Source organism: Pleurodeles waltl, chromosome 3_1, assembly GCF_031143425.1.
Source record: "Pleurodeles waltl isolate 20211129_DDA chromosome 3_1, aPleWal1.hap1.20221129, whole genome shotgun sequence".
Lineage (NCBI taxonomy): Eukaryota > Metazoa > Chordata > Amphibia > Caudata > Salamandridae > Pleurodeles > Pleurodeles waltl.
In genome coordinates, this window is record NC_090440.1 from 719,418,051 (window position 1) to 719,425,854 (window position 7,804).

General features: G+C 48.9%; 1 long non-coding RNA gene across 1 annotated transcript in view; it reads right to left on the minus strand.

The window, feature by feature from the left end:
• LOC138284566 (uncharacterized) overlaps window positions 1-7,509 on the minus strand; it is a 32,311-nt gene extending 24,802 nt beyond the window's left edge. Inside the window, exon 1 of the long non-coding RNA XR_011201417.1 lies at window positions 7,389-7,509. This is a non-coding gene — a long non-coding RNA (uncharacterized lncRNA). The remainder of the gene's footprint in view (window positions 1-7,388) is intronic.
• Window positions 7,510-7,804: the final 295 nt, after the last annotated feature.

Below are 7,804 nucleotides of genomic sequence, written 5' to 3' on the forward strand. Positions count from 1 at the left end.
GGACCCATCTACGCTCTCCAACTGCCAACTCATCTCCTTGCTGCTGTACCTGCCAGTGTTTAAGAGAAACACATTAACAGATGCTTCACCAACCACCTCAGCAACCACAAACTCTTGGACGCCACACAGTTCAGCTTCAGACCCAACCACAGCACAAAAACAGCTCTCATTGTCTCCACATATGGCATCTGAATGATCCAGGACACAGGAGACACTGCAGCAATCATCCTCCTGCACCTCTCTGCAGCATTCAATATGGTTTTCGAATCATGTCCCCATACTCATGCTGTCTGCTGGATTTCCTACTTCCTTACTACCAGAATAGATGCGGAGCCAATCCTCTTCAATGTGTACATGACACAAATGTCTTCTCCTACACCGACAACACACATCTCATAGTATCCCTCTTGGACAAGATTCCCAACACATGGAATAAGTTCACCATCTACAGGAACAAAATCAGCAACTGGATTATGTCCAAGTGTCTCATAGTCAAGACCAAAAAGACAGAAGTTGTGATCTTCAGCAGGAGCACCTCGCCTTGGGACTCCACCTTGTGGCCTTCCAAGCTAAGACCCACTCCCAGCGCCCATGCTAGGACCCTCAGGATCATAGTAGATGCCAAAGTGGACATGATCATGCAAGTCAGCTCTGTCACAGCATCCTGCTTCCACACCCTGAAGATGCTAAGGAAAACTGTCAATAGCTCTCAAGCAACATCAGCAAGACCATACAACATGCCCTCTTCACTAGCAAGCTGGGTTAAGAATCACCCTCTATACCAGAATCAGCAAGAAGCTAACCAGAAGACTACCAACCATTCAAAACTCGGCACTCAGAATCAACCACAACCTCCCACATAGCACTGATATCATGCCACAATTGAAGGCGCTCCACTGACACCCAATAAACAAATGTACTCAGTTAAAACTTCTCACCCACACATTCAAAGCACTACACAACATGCGACCTGCACATCTGAACAGTTGTATCTTCTTTCTCAAACCTTCCAGACACTTACGCTCAGCTGAACTCCTGCTTGCACTCATCCCACTCATCCACAGAACCAGATCCAGAGGCCGGGCCTTGTAGTGGGAACAAATCAAGCAGACATCTTCAATAAGTGTGGACAGAAGTTTATTCTTCAGAGCGAGGAGTTGTGGCAGCCCAAGCCCAGGGACCACATTCCATCTGACTCTACAGTGTGTGCAGGTCTATCCAAAATTAAATATTGTAGTGGCAGTAGAGTAAGCAGGTGTCTTCAATAAATCTTGACAGAAGTTTATTCGTCAGATCAAGGAGTCATGGCAGACCAAGCCCAGGTACCACAGTCTAACTGACCCCACATTAAAAAACAACACTCCAATGTGGAATGAAGAATTCAGCCATTCAAAAAGTGAACACTAGCGTTAACATGACTCCAGTCATGGTCAATGGTAGATGTAACACAGGTAGTATGTTGTGCATATTCAGCCCTGAAAATTGAAATGACGTGCACACGGCTGGTCATCTCAGAGCTGAGGCAATATCTTCATACTATTTTTATAAACAAGTGCATTTTGGGGGTCATTCTGACCCTGGCGGCCGGTGACTGCCAGGGTCACCGACCACGGGAGCACCGCCAACAGGCTGGCGGTGCTCCCAAGGGCATTCTGACCGCGGCGGTTCAGCCGCGGCCAGAAAGGGTAAACCGGCGGTCTCCCGCCGGTTTACCACTGCCCTACAGAATCCTCCATGGCGGCGGAGCGCGCTCCGCCGCCATGGGGATTCTGACACCCCCTACCGCCATCCTGTCCTGGCGGGTCTCCCGCCAGGAACAGGATGGCGGTAGGGGGTGCCGCGGGGCCCCTGGGGGCCCCTGCAGTGCCCATGCCCATGGCATGGGCACTGCAGGGGCCCCCGTAAGAGGGCCCCAAAAAGTATTTCAGTGTCTGCAATGCAGACACTGAAATACGCGACGGGTGCAAACTGCACCCGTCGCACATACCCACTCCGCCGGCTCCATTCGGAGCCGGCTTCCTCGTGGGGAGGGGTTTCCCGCTGGGCTGGCGGGCGGCCTCCTGGCGGTCGCCCGCCAGCCCAGCGGGAAAGCCTGAATGGCCTCCGCGGTCTTTCGACCGCGAAGCGGCCATATGGCGGTTCCCGCCAGGAGGGCGGCAACCGCCGCCCGCCGGCCTCGGAATCAGGCCCTTTATCTTTTACAGTTTATCATGGCAAGGTGGCAGGGGTGGTGAAGGAATGTTACTGAGAGGGGTGAAACACATAATAAAAATAAATTCCTACCAATCTATTTTTTTTAATATGATTTTGTTAACATTTTCAGTCACATTACAAAAGATGTGTCATCAACATAATGCTTACAACAATGGCAGGATATCATACAACACAAACATATACACCGGACAGCTTGTCTGTGGAGCCAGCCCACACCATTCGTACATCCCATCAATCCCCAGGGCCCTCCTCCACCATCCTGTGAGTCTAGAGAATGACCACTCCCGATTTCTACTATTCTTTACACACATGAGTTCTTTCACCACAAGTGTCCTTTTTCCTTCTATGGTACCAGGCTGAATATTGCTGCAAAGTCTTCCCCAGCCTGGTACCTGCTGAAAAACTCAATGACAGAGGTATTAATTACATGTCTTTATTCCTCTGAGTGTATCCATGAAATCCAAAATTCTAAAGTAAGCTTTCATGCATTCTATTCTAGCTATTATGTCACACACTGACACAGAGGGCCTGATTGCAACTTTGGAGGAGGTGTTAATCCGTCCCAAATGTGACGGATATACCACCAGCCGTATTATGAGTTCCATAGGATATAATGGACTCATAATACGGCTGGTGGTAAATCCGTCACTTTACCGTCACTTTTGGGATGGATTAACACCTCCTCCAAAGTTGTAATCAGGCCCAGAGTCCTCAGGGAGCCAAAAGGGCTCCATTCTAAATCAGGCAAGACACTACATCTCACCCTCTGTTAAATGAAAACTTACACATTTTTCAAATTTTAAAAAAATCATGAGACAGCCAAATATCTACATATACAGACACATGCACAATGACATCTCTTCAATCAATCTTCTAGATGCTTTTGTCTGTTAACCTGATCTGTTTAATGGAAGCTGTAAACGGTTGTCTTCAATATTGGAAGTCACCAATGATGGTAAGGAATAAGTAACAGTCACTGAGGCCCTCATTACAACCCTGGTGGTCGGTGCTAAAGTGGCAGTAATGCCACCAACAGGCTGGCGGTAACTAATGCCAAATTGTGACCATGGCAGGGAGAACTCAGATAGACAGCCACTTTACCACACCAACCGCCAGGGCGGAAACAACAGGCACCACGACGGAATCTGCCTACAGCCAGGCGGAAGCCAATGTTCTGCCCACTGTATTAAGACACAGGAAACCACCACCTTTTCTGGGGTGGTCCCAATGACATCAAAAGCCTGGCGAAATTTGAGCTCAGAAGGGAAAGGACTCACCTTTGGAGACACAGGGAACAACCACGCCGCCATGGAGCCCGAGCTGCAAATCTTTCCAATGATCTTTTACGTCCGGCGCTACCACAAACAGCAAACACGGTGGTACAGCCGCCTAGCACACAGTAGGGGGGGAGGAAAAAGAGAGTGACACACACACGCAACACACACACCCCCGTTCCCACCCCAACACCATACACACAATCAGCTTCAGTAATAAAAATATTTACCCTGTACCCCCGAGGAATAATGCAAGGACTACAGGAATGTGATAAAGTGAGTGTAATAATATAAATACAGTACAAATACGAAAATTCAATCTAATGGTATATACGTATGTACAGTTCAAGGGACACTGCCCATTCCTCAGTGTGCGTGGGCCACAGGCCAAAGTCCAAGGCTCCACTTGTCACCTGCAGCAACACGGAGAGAACACTGCAGGGGCATCAGTTGGAAAATAGGCAGGCATCTCATAGGGACAGGGAACAGGGGGCACCTCAGCCGACAGATGGAACAAGACCACTGGTTCTGGAGGGGGCAACATGCCCTGTGCTTGGTCCTGGGGAGTTCAAGGACACTGTCTCTCAAGTGGGTGACTTGTCCACTGGCTCTGGGTGGCTGAGGTGCTTTCCTGGGTTTTTGCCACCCTTGCCAGATGTGAAGATCGGGGTAGAAGGGGTAGGGAAGAGGTCAATGGTGGAGAGGAACAGTTTTTTAGGGACATTGGGGCGGGAAGACTGAGAAGGTTTGGGAGTGGAGGAAGAGGGAGTGGTTGTGGGAGGTGTCTGTGGTGTTTGGGTTCATGTGCATGGGCTGGATGCTGTTGTGAGGTGGATGGCTGTTGGGTGTCTGAGTGCTTGCGTTTGTGTACCTTGGAAGGGGTGGGACAGACACAGTGGGTGAGGACACAGGGGACTTGTGCATGGCTGTTGTGAAATTGTCTGCCAGTGAGGTGTGTGTTCTGCTAGGTGTGATGGTGATGCCGGAAGAGGATGAGGATGTAGTGCATGCAGGTGTGAGTGTAGACGCAACTGGGAGGGAGGTGGAGGAGGAGGAGGAGGAGGAGGGGGACACAGTGGAGGCAGTGGATGTTGGTATGTCTGCATCAGGATGGTGTTTGTGTGAGTGCCTGTGGGATGATGTGTGGTGCTTGTGTTTGCCAGTGCCACTCTTGTGTGTTGTTTTGCAAGCATGCTCATGCTCGTCTGCCCGTGTGCTTGGGATAGGTTGGGGTTAAAGGGAATGGGATTAAGAAGAGGAAGTTGGAGGGGTAATGGTGGAAACAGGGACAATGGCTGACATCAGAGAGGAGGCCAGAGCCTGGATTGATCTCTGTTGGGCCGCCAAGCCAGTGTGAATGCCTTCCAGAATGCATTGCCCCTGGATGGCATTCACAATGGTTGACTGCCCTCCAGAGATGGATCTCAGGAGATCAATAGCATCCTCACTCAGGGCAGGAGGGCTCACTGGGGCAGGGTCTGTGGTGCCTGGGGCGAAGGAGATGCCCACCCTCCTGGGTGAGCGGGCTCGGGCAACTCACTGAAGGGCTGCTGGGAGGGCGTGCTGGTACAGGGGGTAGCGGCTGTACCTATAGCTGGGGTGTTTACAGAAGTGTCCGCCACCACCAGGGAGCTTCCATCGGAGGAGGGATCAGAGTCTGAACTGTCCCGCCAGTCTTTGCCGTGGTGCTCCCCTCGCCCTCCATCCCACTGGTGCCCTCAGAGTGGGTGGACTCTACCTCCCAGGTCCTGTGGGATGCAGCTCCCTCTGTTGCCGGTGCCTCTGCTCCTCCAACAGATGATGCTAATGCACATAAGGACAGGGTGACAAAACAAAAAGGGGGTGGAAGAGACAAAGGATACACTGGGTCAATGGCTGCACCAACACCACCGTTGGCGTACACACCACCGTCACACACAGGGAACAGCCCTATGCACTATGCAATGCACTACCAGTAACAATGCTAGCGACCGGGGCATGGGGTGGGGCTCATACCACCAACTGCAGCACACCTGGGACTCACACAGCCCTGACCAGTTGTGGATGCCTACAAACTAGGTAGCAGGATTTTCACTTCAGAACCCTGGCCATCATGGGACCTACCTGCAATGTCAGGCCTGGCCTAGGGGCACCCACTGACACATATCCCCCTCCTGGGTATCCCCCTACCATGCATAAGTTGTAATGATAGGGGCCATCAGGGGGGGTCAGGGTGCGACGGGCACCCCTTCCTCGTTGGGAGACCATCCCCAGCTGGGCCTCTGCTGTCTTCCATGCCCAGCGTCTCAGGTCCTCCCACTGTTTCCTACAGGGGGTGCTCCGCCTGACGTAGACCCGCATGGTCCGCACATCCTTGGCAATGGCACGCCATATACCCTTCTTTTGATGGGGATGACCTACAGAAGCAATTCAGACAGGAAATGGTAGCAGTCAGACCGTCCTGCCTGTTACACTTATGGCCCACCTTACCCCTTCACATCGCCATTTGCACATACAGGGCCCAGCACACAACCTGCATGCCGCCCAGGGGACATCCACCAACACCCCTACATGAGGCCTTCACACACAGCACTCCATGCATTTATGCCCCATGCATCGTGCTCACAGTTCACTTACCTGTTGGTCCGGAGGACCATACAGCAGTCCTACTGGGGTAGGACCCCATCCACCAGTCGCTCAATCTCCACCGAGGTGAAGGCAGGGGCCCTTTACACAGTCACATGAGCCATGGTAGGTTCCAGACACAGGTCACAGCAGCACATACAGTGTAGGTCCTCTTCTGTTGAAGGTCAGGTAGCAAGTGAGTGGTCAGATAGAAAATGGCGGTCACGTCCACCCGGTGCATACCGTCACAGTTGGCGTACATCACCATTGGCCACTGTACCCCATAGTATAAACCAAAGGAATATCCAGAAGGGATAAATCTAAACTTAACTTAACAAAGTGAAAAGCTTAATTTTTCACTAGAAACTAATTTCTTTTATTTCCAATTAACCAATTAAACTGTAGTGTCCACCGGTACCTGTGCACCGAAGGGAAACTTATATACAAATACAAAAATAGAAAAAATATATATTATATATACATATTATACTACACAAAAATCGTCGAAAGAAAGTTCCATTGTAGCACCATGAGAAAGTATGATCTGCAGAGCCAATCAATAACCAGCAGTCACAAAAGAAGGAGATGACAGTTGTCCATGGAGAGTATCTTGACTCAGTGGAAAGAAGCCATCACCGAGAGAAAGTCCGATACAATCCGTAATTTCTTAGCTCATAGTTCATAAATTCCAAGAGTCACTCCTCGAAAAATATATAGTCGACGCGTTTCAGCCTTAACAAATCCGGCTTCCTCAGGACAATGAAGAAGGTGCCTATATATACAATATACAAAAAATTAACAAAGCCATTATGGCTCATAACAGCTATATATACCACCAGGCTGTAAATTACCAGACCTGTTCACCAAAATAACACCTAAAGTGCACCAAAATTAAAAATAAGTAGATGCCGACCAAACAAACTAGAATGAAGGTGCTTCCAAGTGCTAGTGCCTTAGCTAGTAACAGAATGATGGCAGACGATTTACATATAGTCCCAGAAAGGGAGACCAAACCAAATTATTCCGACACTTAAACCATATAAAAGATGAATAAAGTATACAGAAATGCAAAAACATAAATGACCATATATTTAAAAAATAAAGCTAAATATAAAGAGTATAGCCAGAGAGACTAACCTCGATAGCGAAGAGAACAGAGTAAATCATGAGAATGCCAAGAACCAGCTGATAATCTAGGCAAATCGAGAAGTTAGAAAAATTACAGACACCGGTCAAAGGAGCAGCAGCTTAAATACGCGCGCTACAGCAGAACAGATGTAAACATGTAGCGCGTACCTTTAAATAGTCAATGCGTCCGCGCCAGGCGATTTCCAAAGTTACGGCTCGTAGTGAACACGCGCTCAAGCGGTGCGCGTTTAAATAAAGAAACTAAGCTCTGGAGAGGCTCTCTGGCTATTCAACAACAAAATAAACATCAAAGAGGTGACTACAGAGTGTCGAAAATCGACACTGATGTGTGGGCGCCATCTTTAAATGTGCAAATGTATAAATGAAATAACAAGCAACTTAAGAGCCCACTTGCCCTCACAATCCATAATTAATACAGTATAAATACACATATTTTAAGAATAAATTAGTCGCTAACAATGAAAACTGAAAAACATACAGAATACTTCAAATGCCCATAATGAAAAAATAACATAGCAACAACCACAGCTACAACATATTAGAAATACATTTACCAAGAAAAC